The sequence below is a fragment of the Microcaecilia unicolor genome, chromosome 14 (genome assembly GCF_901765095.1).
Source record: "Microcaecilia unicolor chromosome 14, aMicUni1.1, whole genome shotgun sequence".
NCBI classification, from domain to species: Eukaryota; Metazoa; Chordata; class Amphibia; order Gymnophiona; family Siphonopidae; genus Microcaecilia; species Microcaecilia unicolor.
Genome location: NC_044044.1, coordinates 39,816,513 through 39,830,462, shown reverse-complemented (window position 1 = coordinate 39,830,462; position 13,950 = coordinate 39,816,513). Strand labels below are relative to the sequence as shown.

Below are 13,950 nucleotides of genomic sequence, written 5' to 3'. Positions count from 1 at the left end.
GAGGTTCAACGAAGAACTGAAAAAACTAAAAACACAATCTAGGAAACTGGAACGCGCATGCAAAAAAAAACAAAAGACGAACACACACTCAATGCATGGAAACAACTACAAAGGAAATACAAATACGCAATAAGACAGGCCAAAAGGTCGTACTACAAAACTAAAATTGGGCCGGACAACAAAAATACGAAGAAACTATACCATTTTGTGAACAAACTACTAGACACAAGGCCGGTCACCACAACCAACACTGACATTCCATCTGCAGACAACCTTGCTAACTATTTCAATGAAAAAATCGTAAACCTACGCAAAACCCTACCTCAGAACAACATGGACATAGAAAACTTCATTAATGATCTTGACCCAACCCCTGGTGAATATCCAGCTGACTGAATATGGTCCAATTTTGCTCTCCTCAGCACCGAAACAGTTACCCAGCTGATAAAACAATACTCCAACAGCCATTGTCAACTGAACACCTGCCCCAGCTACCTAATACGATCTGCCCCCCCCCCCCCCCACCGCTTCATAATAGATCTTGCATCCCACTTAAAATTCATGCTTCAACAGGATATCTACCCTAAAGAAAAAGGCAACATCCTGCTCACCCCAATACCAAAAGACACCAAGAAAAAAACAAATGGCATTACCAACTACCGCCCAGTAGCATCTATCCCATTAGTAGTCAAACTAATGAAAGGACTGGTGACCAAACAACTCAATGACTACATACACAAATTCACTATACTACATGAGTCACAATCAGGATTTCGACCCCTACACAGCACCGAAACGGTTCTACTCACTCCTCAACAAATTCAAGCAGAAAATAGCAATAGGTAAGAGCATTCTCCTCCTCCAATTTGACATGTCAGTGCGTTCAACATGGTTAACCTTAACATATCTTAAAGACTCCTAGAATACTTCGGAATCGGTGATGGCACTCTCAATTGGATTAAGGGTTTCCTAACCACAAGAACATATCAAGTGAATTAAAAAACAAACATATCGTCACCATGGAAACCAGGCTGCGGAGTACCGCAAGGATCACCACTATCACCGATCCTTTTCAACCTCATGATGACTCCACTAGCCAAGACCTTATCCACCCAAGGCCTTAACCCATTTATCTACGCTGATGATGTCACATTATACATCCCCTTCAAACATGATCTGGCGGAAATCACCAACGAAATCAAGCTAAGTTTAAACATCATGAACTCATGGGCAAATGCATTCCAACTAAAACTCAATACTGAAAAAACACACTGTCTCATCATCTCATCCCAATACAATACATACAAACCCACAAGCATTAACACCCCAGGATACACCCTCCCTATCTCAGACAGTCTGAAAATTCTCGGAGTAACATTCGACCGTAACCTATCACTAGAGACCCAAGCGAATTCCACCATAAAGAAAATGTTTTTCTCAATGTGGAAACCTCAAACGCGTGAAACCATTCTTCCCGAAGGAAATATTTCGTAAACATGGTACACTCGATGGTACTAAGCCACGCAGATTACTGTAATGGAATCTATGCGGATGCAAGGATCAAATCATAAAGAAACTTCAGATCGCCCAAAACACAGCAGCCAGGCTTATATTTGGAAAAACACGTTTTGACAGCGCCAAACCACTCCGAGAAAAACTGCAGTGGCTTCCAATTAAGGAACATATCGCTTTCACAATGTGCACGACTGTTCATAAAATTATTTACGGCGAGGCACCGGGATACATGACAGACCTCATCAACCTGCCAACTAGAAACACCACAAAATCTGCACGATTATATCTAAACCTCCACTACCCAAGCAGCAAAGGACTCAAATACAAATCCACCTATGCATCCAGCTTTTCCTACCTAAGTGCACAACTATGGAACGCACTACCAAAAGCAGTAAAAATTACGCTCGACCACCTAAATTTTCGGAAAGCACTAAAGACACACTTATTCAGAAGAGCATACCCCACTGACCCAACATAAAAATACCTGGACACTTGTGACACAATGGAACCAAAGATCGTAACGGACATTACTTGACTCTTCTTCCCCCTCTCCCTCCCTAAGTTCCCCCCCAATTGTACCTACCATACATGTACCTCATTCTACCACAATAAACAGTATTCATTCATACCATGTATTTGTTCAGACCAGAATCGGCTAACGCCGTTAACGGTTATATGTAAGCCACATTGAGCTTGCAAAAAGGGTTATTGGTTTTTATTAGGGTTAATAATAATAATATTTGTTACATTTGTATCCCACATTTTCCCACCTAATTCCAACTGTATCCTTGACGTCAGAAGAAGGCAGAACACTGAGCGAAGGGAAGACTAGTAGAGACGTCGGGAGTGCCCGCCTCCTTCACTGACGCTGCGCCTTCGCTGCCGGACGGAGGTAAATTTAAAAGGGATCTTGTTGGGGGGGAGAAGAGGGCGGGCAGTTGGGACATGGGAGTGGGAGGGCGAGGTAAGCATGGTGTGGCGGGGCGCCCCCCAGCCGTGCTTACCTTGCTTACTGTGTTGGCATGGCCCTGTTTACCCCAACCCTTAATTCTGGTCTCTAAGATGTTCCTATTGTACAGTAGTTTTAAAATACTTGTGACATCATTGCTGAGAATAATTGCTATGTAATTCCTTTCTGTAGCTGCCCTGTGATGCTCAGTCTGATTGGTTAACCCTGTCTTTGTGTGTGATGTCACTTGTGAGATCATAGTTGACGTGAACCAATCAGGCTCTGACTGTACACATGTGAGGCAATCTATAACCATCTTAGGGTGATTTTCCCTGCACTTACGGGCAAATGACAGAAAGTAGTTCAAATTGTGTTCTACTTTTGTTTGGTGTGAGCTGGTATTTGTCACATGGAGGCACAGAAAATATAGAATATGACAGCAGAAAAGGACCAGGAGCCCCATCGTAGCCTTAGGCCAAATGCCACTGAAGCAAAACTCCACATTTCCACCTTATGTTCTTCTGTCCTCTGCTGGCCATTGCAGGAATGAGCAGCAGTGAATAGTTACTGAGCTATCAAATGAAATTAAAGTCACAAGGATCATTTCTTCCCCTCCCCCTCCCCCTCCCCCTCGCACTTACAGACTTGTGTATTTTTAACTTTTTCTTCACTGAATTTTATATACTAGCTAATCCAACAATTGGGAATCTGATTTTATCACAAGTCATCTCTCTCCTCTCGAGTCAGTCCAGAATTCTGCAGCACGGCTTATTTTCCGCCAAAATCGTTATACCCACACTAGCCCACTCCTCAAGTCACTTCACTGGCTCCCTGTCCGCTTCCGTATACAGTTCAAACTTCTATTACTTACCTTTAAATGCATCCATTCTGCAGCCCCCCCATTACCTCTCCACTCTCATCTCTCCCTACATTCCTCCCCGTGACCTCCGCTCGCTGGACTAGTCTTTCTTCTCATCCCCCTTATCCTCCACTGCTAACTCCAGGCTTCGTTCCTTTTCTCTCGTGGCTCCTTATGCCTGGAATAAACTTCCTGAGCCTGTATGTCTAGCTCCATCTCTACCTGTTTTCAAATCTATGCTGAAAACCCACCTTTTCACTTCTGCTTTTGGCTCCTAGCCACTACTCATTTGCCTCCCCCTTGTTCCTTCTCACCCAGTACTTCCCGCCCCTTATTGTCTTGTCTGTCTGTATTATCTTTAGATTGTCAGCTCTGTTGAGCAGGGACTGTCTCTCTATGTCAGGTGTTCAGCGCTGCGTACGTCTGGTAGTGCTATACAAATGCTAATAATAATAATAATAAGTGCAATACATCCACACAACACACACACACACAAATGCTCATTTTGCCAGCATCTGAGAACAGCATGCAAAATTATGGACTGCTGCTGGAAGGGAGGGTGGTGGTAACTGTATCAATAGACTGAGGTCAAAGTAGTCAGGTGGCAGATCAAGGCCTGAGAGGGCTGTTCACAGAGAGGTCATGTTATAACGGATTGTTTTGCAGGTAACTCTGTTTATGCACATAAAAGTCCCCTTGGTTAGGTATATATAAGTACACAAGCTGAATTGCATGTAGGCATGTTGGGGAAGGAGTTTGGGTGGAGCACAGGCGGACTCATGATTCCATACACTATTAGGGGTAGAGCATGAACAGAGTCATGATTCCATATACTATTATGGGCGGAGCATGGGCAGAATCATGTTCCATACACTGTTATGGGTGGAGCATGGGCGGACTCATGATTTCATACACTATTAGGGGCGGAGCATGAACAGAGTCATGATTCCATATACTATTATGGGCGAGCATGGGTAGAATCATGTTCCACACACTGTTTGGGCGGAGCCGTGATTCCATACACTGTTATGGGTGGATCATGGGCGGACTCCTGTTCATACACTATTAGGGGCGGAGCGGTGAACAGAGTCGTGATTCCATACACATTATGGGCAGAGTTGTGATTCTCTCAAACGTTGCACCCTATAAATATCCCTTTTCTTTTGGGGAAACTGTCAAAAGAGAAATATTATCAAATCAGGTCCCTGGAAATAGTCTTGATGATAGATGGCAATCCAAAATAACACCAGTTTATTAATGAGAAATAGCATTTATTGGGTTTCAGGTGCTGTTTCCAATTTTACGTCTAAAGCCCACTCTTAATCTTTAGTGTAAAGCTAGAACTTCAACCTGAAATTCAGCCAAGGTCTTAAACTGTGACCTTATCACAACCTCCTCGACCCTCTCCCCACAGTAAATGTTCTGTAGCTGTCCTAAATTTCACCCATTTGTTTAAAAGATGATTTCAAGCTTTTATTTTTCCCACCAGGTAGAGATGTGTAGGGGGGTGAGCATAAAGCCACCATCCTGGAAAGGGCTTCATTTCTTTCCAAAGTCACCCCTTAATTGAATATTGCCCCTACTCCTGCTGTTGTAAGGGACACTGGGGCCGCAGGGCCAGAGATGCAGAGGGAAGGGGAGGATAAAACCAGGAGGGGTCAGTCAGCCCTTGGGGACCTGGCGCCACCTGGGAACACTAAATAAACAGAATAAGATGATGAGAATAATTACTGTGATATTATTCTACATGTTTAATCATGATACACGCCATTGGTGGTATATTGAAACTAAATAAATATGGAAACTTGATACAGTCCTAAAAATGAATTCTTATGGACAACTGAAGCAGTTTCTCATTCATGGCAAGGATGGAGCTGGAGTTATATCATTGTTTCTTGGCACTGGTAGACGGGACCACTCGTTGGTGAAGTCCTCTGTCAATCTTACGTGACTGAGACGGTGGTTCCCATTAAATGGATTGGCTGGCGAGGACGCTGGAACCACAATATATCATCTGAGAGAAATTGAACTTCAGGCAAACCTTTTGAGAATGATGCCCTAGGTTGACAAATTCAATAATGGCAATTGTGTGTGTCAAGCTATTATAGAATACTAGCGTAAGCCTGCAGTTACACGTCTTTTTTAGGTGCAAGCACTTACGCTAGCTCAATGGGTGGTGGAAATGCTCAGGTATAACTGCTGGTATTCTAAAAGCTTAGCGCACATGTTCACAGCAAACCCCTCCCATGTCCACATCTTTCCATGCCCACATTCCTCCCATGTCCATGCCCCTCCCACACCCTTCCATAGCCATGCCCCTCCCATGTCCACCCCTCCCCCTATCCTCACACTCCCACATCCCACGCCCCTCCCATGGCCTATGCCCCTCCCACATTCACATCTCTCTTGCTGTTAGGCTCTAGCATTATAGAATTGGATCCAATGAGCAGCAGTTAACCTCCAATTTTGGCCACTCTTTGTTGTTACCAACCAATTATCACCTAAGTTAGCAATTAATTATGCTCATAACTGCCAGTATTTATAGCCTATGTGTGCAATTTTGCCCGCTAAGTGCAAAGATGTGGGTGTGAGATTATAGACGTAGGGATTAGTATAGAGGTTCAACTCTGGAAAGCCATGAACAGTCCTACTGCTCTCCAGAGGGCCCGAAACTCATCATCTCACCAAACAAGGATGAGGGAATTAGTGAAATCAGAAAGGCAATCACATGGCATTGCTAGTTCAATGCAAAGTCCTCTGGATCCCTCCAAAACCCATCCAGGAGTTCTGTGAGTCTGATTCTGACTGGGGGGGGGGGGGGGGGAGAGAACCCTTCCCTAGTGCAGGGCTTCAGGCCACTGCCCAGTTAGTGCCATGGAGGAAGGACCCAAGGTACTAAGCTGCATCCATGGTGCTTGAAGGTCTGCAGTTCCTGCATTCTGGAAGATGGGACTAGGGACCTTCCTTTCCATGGGGGGGGAGAATAGGGACTTGGGTCTCGTTTTCAGACTAAGAAAGCCCAGGGGTTGTCCCAATGGGCCCTGAAGACTAGTGTTGACCTGGGACTCCCAACCATGGGCTGTGGACACCAGGGCTCTCCCCTGCCCCCGCTGGAGAACCTGTTGCTCTACGATCTCAGTGTGTCTGCTTTTCACCTGAGCAGTTCGCATCCCGCAGCAACATTTCCTCACATTCTGTACAAGGGTGGTATAAATCTATACATTAAACTTCTGTTACTTCCAAGTAAGAATAAGGGTAAAAGTAACTATCTTTATTTCCAAGAACCGTTCTGCTTTCTCAATGATTTTATTTATGGCGGGGCTGGTGGTGGGCAGACTTATACGGTCTGTGCCAGAGCCGGTGGTGGGAAGCGGGACTGGTGGTTGGGGGGCGGGGATAGTGCTGGGCAGACTTATACGGTCTGTGCCAGAGCCGGTGGTGGGAAGCGGGACTGGTGGTTGGGGGGCGGGGATAGTGCTGGACAGACTTGTACGATCTGTGCCAGAGCCGGTGGTTGGGAGGCGGGGGGATAGTGCTGGGCAGATCTTATACAGTCTGTGCAGAGCCGGTGGTGGGAGGCGGGGCTGGTGGTTGGGGGTCGGGGATAGTGCTGGACAGACTTGTACGATCTGTGCCAGAGCCGGTGGTTGGGAGGCGGGGATAGTGCTGGGCAGTCTTATACAGTCTGTGCCAGAGCCGGTGGTGGGAGGCGGGGCTGGTGGTTGGGAGGTGGGGATAGTGCTGGGCAGATTTGTACGGTCTGTGCCAGAGCCGGTGGTTGGGAGGCGGGGATAGTGCTGGGCAGTCTTATACAGTCTGTGCCAGAGCCGGTGGTTGGGAGGCAGGGCTGGTGGTTGGGAGGTGACGATAGTGCTGGGCAGACTTATATGGTCTGAGCCTGAAGAGCACAGGTACAAATCAAAGTAGGGTATACACAAAAAGCAGCAAATATGAGTTATCTTGTTGGGCAGGACTGGATGGACCGTGCAGGTCTTTTTCTGCCGTCATCTACTATGTTACTATGTTTATTATTATTATTTTTGCTGGCTCAGCATTTCCCTTCTCTCTAGGTTCAGTCATCACCAGAGTCAGAAACAGCACTGGAGGGAAGCCAGAAGCTGGAGAATACTTCTGGGTGCGATGGGCCATTTTGTGTCTCCGGGGACACTGCTTAGTGCCTTCGGGCCCTGTGCGTGGGGAGTGGACTCGCAGTGCTGGGGGCACCTCCCTTTCATTCATTCTGCAAACAGCAGTGATGACAGGAAGGGCATCAGGCACACTTCCTGTTAGTTTCCTGTCTTACTATGATTGCATCTCAGGAGGAAGAGGCCTAGGATGACTCCCCACCCCCAGCATCATTCATTTCTTCTTGTTTTTAGAGTTAGGAGAATGAGCCAGGCCACTTGACAGCTATTGTGTGTGGGTTTCCCAGGGGCCAGCTGCAGCCCAAACGCTTTAGCAGATGTACAAGTCTGTGGCATGAGGGGGGGGGAGGTATTTATGTGTTTTCTGCTCTGATGTATCCATTCAGCCAGTGCTGAGCTTGTGGGCCTACAGGAAGTAGTGTGGAGAAGAGAATTCTCAGTGGAGGAGGTCACGAATGCATTCATAAACATCGGATATATCAAACAATAAAGATGTATTTTGTATTGAGGCTTCAATGTTGCAGAAATCAAGTCCAGGCCCCCTCCCTGCCCATCTTCAAATCTCTGCTTAAAGCCCACCTCTTCAATGTCGCCTTCGACACCTAACCTCTACACCTCTACTCAGGAAATCTAGACTACCCCAACTTGACATTTCGTCCTTTAGATTGTAAGCTCCTTTGAGCAGGGACCGTCCTTCTTTGTTTAATTTGTACAGCGCTGCGTAACCCTAGTAGCGCTCTAGAAATGTTAAGTAGTAGTAGTAAGTCCAGAACTCCCCAATGACAGGCAGGAGAGCCCAGAAGCTGCTCTCTGGTGTGGCTTGTGGTCATTTTGTGGAATTTAGATCAGTGCTTCCCAAACCTGTCCTGGGGAGCCCCCCCCCAGCCAGTCAGGTTTTCAGGATATCGACAATGAATATTCATGAACTTAATCTGCATACACGACCTCCTTGGTTTGCAAGTCTATGTCATTCATAGTTATTGTAGATATCCTGATATCCTGACTGGCTGGGCCCCCCCCCCCCCCCCAGCACAGGTTTGGGAAGCCATGCTTTACATAATGGCCGTTTGGGGACACCCCAGAAGCTGCTCTGTGCTGAGGCTTTGGGGTATTTTGGAGGCTCTGCAAGACCCCTACCACAGAGCTTAGCTACAGGGTTGCTGCTGAGCAGAGGAAGTTGGAGTCCCTGGCTTCAGAGCTGTGGGTTCTAAACCTTACACTGTCCTCTATCGCCAGGATACGGGCTTAGGTCATTAGAAGTGGCTCCTCGCAAATGCTCTCCTTTCCAGGGTTGCTGAATTAGAGAGCATGGGAGCAGCTGCCCCAGCTGAAAGTTAACCTGAGGCCTCTCCAGCCCTCACACCTTCTGATACATCATAGCTGTCGCTTTCTCTACTACTTCTACTACTTATCATTTCTATAGCGCTACTAGACGTACGCAGCGCTGTACACTTGAACATGAAGAGACAGTCCCTGCTCCACAGAGCTTACAATCTAATTAGGCCAGACAAACAGGACAAACAAGAGATAAGGACAAAGAGTAGCAAGATTCCGGAATCCCAAAGAGTAGCAAGATTCTGGAATCCCAAAGACTACTACTACATATCATTTCTATAGCGCTACTAGACATACGCAGCGCTGTACACTTGAACATGAAGAGACAGTCCCTGCTCCACAGAGCTTACAATCTAATTAGGCCAGACAAACAGGACAAACAAGAGATAAGGACAAAGAGTAGCAAGATTCCGGAATCCCAAAGAGTAGCAAGGTTCCGTGCAGAATGTCACACAGTAGCAAAGATTCCGGAATCCTACAGACTACTACTACTACTACTTATTTCTATAGCGTTAGTAGACGTACGCAGCACTGTACACTTGAACATGAAGAGACAGTCCCTGCTCGCCAGAGCTTACAATCTAATTAGGTCTGCAAGGTAACTGGATCCACAGAGGTCTGCTCCCACTCAAACCAGTAATAAAAGACTTACAGGAGGGACTGATACTAAGACAACATGAGAAAAGAGAAAAAAGTGTTGGATGGGTGTAAGAAAGAGGTACAAAAGAGCGGGAAGGAAAATTTGGAAGCTTTTTCATTCCCATTTCATTTCTCGGTTTGCCTTCCTGCGGAATCTCTCCGGAGAAACAGGCCAGATGCTTAAGACAAGATTCAATTTACATAGACATCACATGAACAATACTGGTGCCAGTAGGGTTCCCACACCTGTTGATCAACATTTTACAGGTAAGACACTGTACCAGTGACTTCACAGTGAGAATCCTGAAAGGTAACTTTAAAACCATACAAGAACTTAAGACCTTTGAAGTCAGAATGATTGAATATTTTAACACCCAACAGAAAGGACTTAACAAGGATCTGGGGTTCCTAGTCCATTATAAACCATAAAGCTGTATTTCTCTATTGATCACCCCACCCCTCACCTATCCACACCCATCCTGTTAGAATATCAATGATATGCTTTGATGTCCCCATGCATACCTCCGACCCACCCCCATCCTCCCACCCTGTCAGACTGTCATAGTAATGCTTGAATGTTTTCACTTATATACACTGTCAGCTAGCACATTTGCTTATTTCCGATCTGAGGAAGAAGGGCAACCTTCGAAAGCTAATCAAGAAATGTATTAAGTTATGTCCAATAAAAAGGTATCATCTTATTTTCTTTTCCATGTTTTATCCGTGCTGGTGGAAATGTTATTTTTCTGGGGTACCCAGCGGAGGGGAAGGGGGTTGTTTATTTTTTTAAAAACGCCTCCTGATTTCCATCAAGGAAAATATGAGAAGGATCAGTGGGCAGAAAATGTAAGAATGAGGGAAGAGACCCAAGCTTTTGACTCTGTACTTTGGAAGTGATCAAGTGTTAGTCCTGAGTGGAAGGGTGACCCAGGGGTCTTTCCACCAGTGATAGCGGCTGTTAAGCCACACACAATTCTAATCCAGAGCCGGTGAGAGTCCTGGGCTGTCTCCTCCGGCTGCGGAGGCCACTCTGATGTCTGGAACATAACGAAAATACAGGTAGTGCAGAGGTAAAAGAGCCCCAACAAACCACTCCCTAAATACCTGAAAGAAAATATATTATTTCCTTATTTCTCAAAGGTATGCATGACAATTACCTGTAGGCATGTCTTTGAAACTCAGGCATCAGGATGCACTGAGAGGAGGCTGTGCACAGTATCACAGCCACGTAACTAATGGTCCAAAACTTTAAAAGATGTTTAATCAATAGAAATAAAACTAAAACATGGAAAAGAAAATAAGATGATATCTTTTTTATTGGACATAATAATACATTTCTTGATTAGCTTTCGAAGGTTGCCCTTGTTCGTCAGATCGGAAATAAGCAAATGTTGGTAGATGACAGTATATATAAGTGAAACATCAGAGCATTTCAGTGACAGTCTAACAGGATGGGGGTGGACAGGTGAGAGACCAGGAACATAACACCTTTGAAGTCAGAATGATTAAATATTTTGACACCCATCAGACAGGACTTAACAAAGATCTGGGTTTTCTAGCCCATTATAAACCATAAAATTGTACTGCTTTGTCACCCTCCTGTCTCCATGCATATCTCCTTGTCCCTCAGCCCGACTCTTCCTGTCTCTCACCTATCCACCCCTCAGCTACCACACCTCTCTACTCAAAAGGTGTTTAGAAAGTCATTCTGTGGAAGCCACTCAGTGTCTCTGCTTCCACACTCTCACCACAGCAAAGTGATCCCAGCCCTAAATGTGGCATTCGGTGGGGGGGGGGGGGGGCAGAGCTGGGACACTCACTGCAGCCACCTGGCATCTCCTCCTCAAACATAACAAAAGTCACAGATATTACAGCCCAAAACCAAACAGAAAAATTACTGATTTATTAAAGGAAGGACCAGTATTGGAATAACAGGGGGTGGTGCAGGGTAGGGGGAGCGGGGTCTCTGTACTGGAATAGAATGCTGCAGGGCAAGAGTGAGGGGCATTGGCAGAGCTGGGGGGGGTCTCAGCCCTGGAACAGCAGTGAGTGATGCAGGGCAGGAGTGAGGGGCATTGCCAGAGCTGTGGGGGGGGGGAGGGGTCTCAGTACTGGAATAGCAGGGGGGAGTGCAGGGCAAGAGTGAGGGGCATTGGCAGAGCTGGGGGGGGGGGTCTCAGCCCTGGAACAGCAGTGAGTGATGCAGGGCAGGAGTGAGGGGCATTGCCAGAGCTGTGGGGGGGGGGAGGGGTCTCAGTACTGGAATAGCAGGGGGAGTGCAGGGCAAGAGTGAGGGGCATTGGCAGAGCTGGGGGGGGGGTCTCAGCCCTGGAACAGCAGTGAGTGATGCAGGGCAGGAGTGAGGGGCATTGCCAGAGCTGTGTGGTGGGGGGGGGGGGGGAGAGGGGTCTCAGTACTGGAATAACAGGGGGTGGTGCAGGGCAGGGGGAGCGGGGTCTCTGTACTGGAATAGCATGCTGCAGGGCAAGAGTGAGGGGCATTGCCAGAGCTGTGTGTGTGGGGGGGGGGAGGGGTCTTAGTACTGGAATAGCAGGGGGAGTGCAGGGCAAGAGTGAGGGGCATTGGCAGAGCTGGGGGGGGTCTCAGCCCTGGAACAGCAGTGAGTGATGCAGGGCAGGAGTGAGGGGCATTGCCAGAGCTGTGTTGGGGGGGGGAGAGGGGTCTCAGTACTGGAATAGCAGGGGGAGTGCAGGGCAAGAGTGAGGGGCATTGGCAGAGCTGGGGGGGGGTCTCAGCCCTGGAACAGCAGTGAGTGATGCAGGGCAGGAGTGAGGGGCATTGCCAGAGCTGTGTGGGGGGGGGGAGTGGGGTCTCAGTACTGGAATAGCAGGGGGAGTGCAGGGCAAGAGTGAGGGGCATTGGCAGAGCTGGGGGGGGTCTCAGCCCTGGAACAGCAGTGAGTGATGTAGGGCAGGAGTGAGGGGCATTGCCAGAGCTGTGTGGGGCGCGGGGGAGAGGGGTCTCAGTACTGGAATAACAGGGGGTGGTGCAGGGCAGGGGGAGTGGGGTCTCTGTACTGGAATAGCATGCTGCAGGGCAAGAGTGAGGGGCATTGCCAGAGCTGTGTGTGTGGGGGGGGGGGAAGAGGGGTCTCAGTACTGGAATAGCAGGGGGAGTGCAGGGCAAGAGTGAGGGGCATTGGCAGAGCTGGGGGGGGGAGGGGTCTCAGCCCTGGAACAGCAGTGAGTGATGCAGGGCAGGAGTGAGGGGCATTGCCAGAGCTGTGTGGGGGTGGGGGGGAGAGGGGTCTCAGTACTGGAATAACAGGGGGTGGTGCAGGGCAGGGGGAGCGGGGTCTCTGTACTGGAATAGCAGGGGGAGTGCAGGGCAAGAGTGAGGGGCATTGGCAGAGCTGGGGGGGGAGGGGTCTCAGCCCTGGAACAGCAGTGAGTGATGCAGGGCAGGAGTGAGGGGCATTGCCAGAGCTGTGTGTGTGGGGGGGGGGGGGAGAGGGGTCTCAGTACTGGAATAGCAGGGGGAGTGCAGGGCAGAGTGAGGGGCATTGGCAGAACTGTGTGTGAGGGGGGAGGGGAGTCTCAGTACTGGCACAGCAGGAGGTGCTGGAGGGTAGCCGAGGTGCACTGGGAGAGATTTTCAGGGGGAAAGAAGGGCTTCCAGTTTTCTGCCTCCAGAACCAGAAAATAAAACAATGACCGAATTATGAAAGCACGAAAGAGGAAAATATCAAAGAAACCCCATGAGTCCAGGGTTCTACTAATCCAGAGCAGAGAAAGGGGTAATTAATTCCTAGATGACAGACGCTCACTAAACCGCAGCCAAAAGGCTTCAGGCAAAGCTTTACAGCTTCCACTCCAGCAGGTAGAAAAAAACAGAGACACAAGCCCGGGTTCTTTCTTGGGGTTTCTTCTGCACTTTGCAGATTTGGGGAAGAGAAGCAGCCTCAGATCAGTCATTTTCGGTCAGCTGACTGGGCGGGCGGAACTGTCAAACGGTTCCTGAAGGAAGTTTCTCAGAGTCAGAAGTTTGTTTTCTCTCTGAGGGTTTCGGCGGTGCAAGAGCTTGGCAGATCTGCAGCAGGGTGAGTGACCTCCCAGTGCAGGCTGATGGGAAAGGGATCTGGCCACTGGCCCAGTGGCAGGTGCAGGGCAGCCCTTGGGGTGGGGTCCCAGTCACGGTGCAATGACAAACTCCAGAAACGGATTCAGGAGTTGCCCAGGACTGTTGCTGCAATGGCTGGGCTGAGTTGGCAGTGTTTGGGGGTGGGGGTGGAGGTGGGGGGCATTCACGTGGATATGAAGCGCCAGGTCCGGGGGGAAAAGCTAACAGAGCCCCTGGGTAGAGACGTTCTCCTGAGAGAGTTGACAGTGCAAAGGCACTGTCTTGTCGTGCACACCACCAACCCAGGTGTTTACTGCTGAGGCGCAGGGTGGGGAGAACTTCCTGGGGTTTTTATTCAAGATGCACCTTGGGTCAGGTCGGAAGTGCAAATGATTACTTAAGGAAGAAAGGAGCCCTGCAGGACACGT

At 48.3% G+C, this 13,950-nt stretch overlaps 1 protein-coding gene across 3 annotated transcripts in view; it reads left to right on the top strand.

Moving 5' to 3' along the window:
• TNFAIP8L2 (TNF alpha induced protein 8 like 2) overlaps positions 1-13,950 on the top strand; it is a 359,688-nt gene that overhangs the window by 319,971 nt on the left and 25,767 nt on the right. The window contains exon 1 of one of the 3 annotated variants that reach the window (XM_030188441.1): positions 13,429-13,502. The exons of 1 other annotated variant lie outside the window; for it this stretch is intronic. The gene's annotated coding sequence lies outside the window, so the exon portion shown is untranslated. Of the gene's footprint in view, positions 1-13,428; positions 13,503-13,950 lie in introns of those variants that run through there. One more of the 3 variants, XM_030188440.1, reaches the window with a different exon arrangement.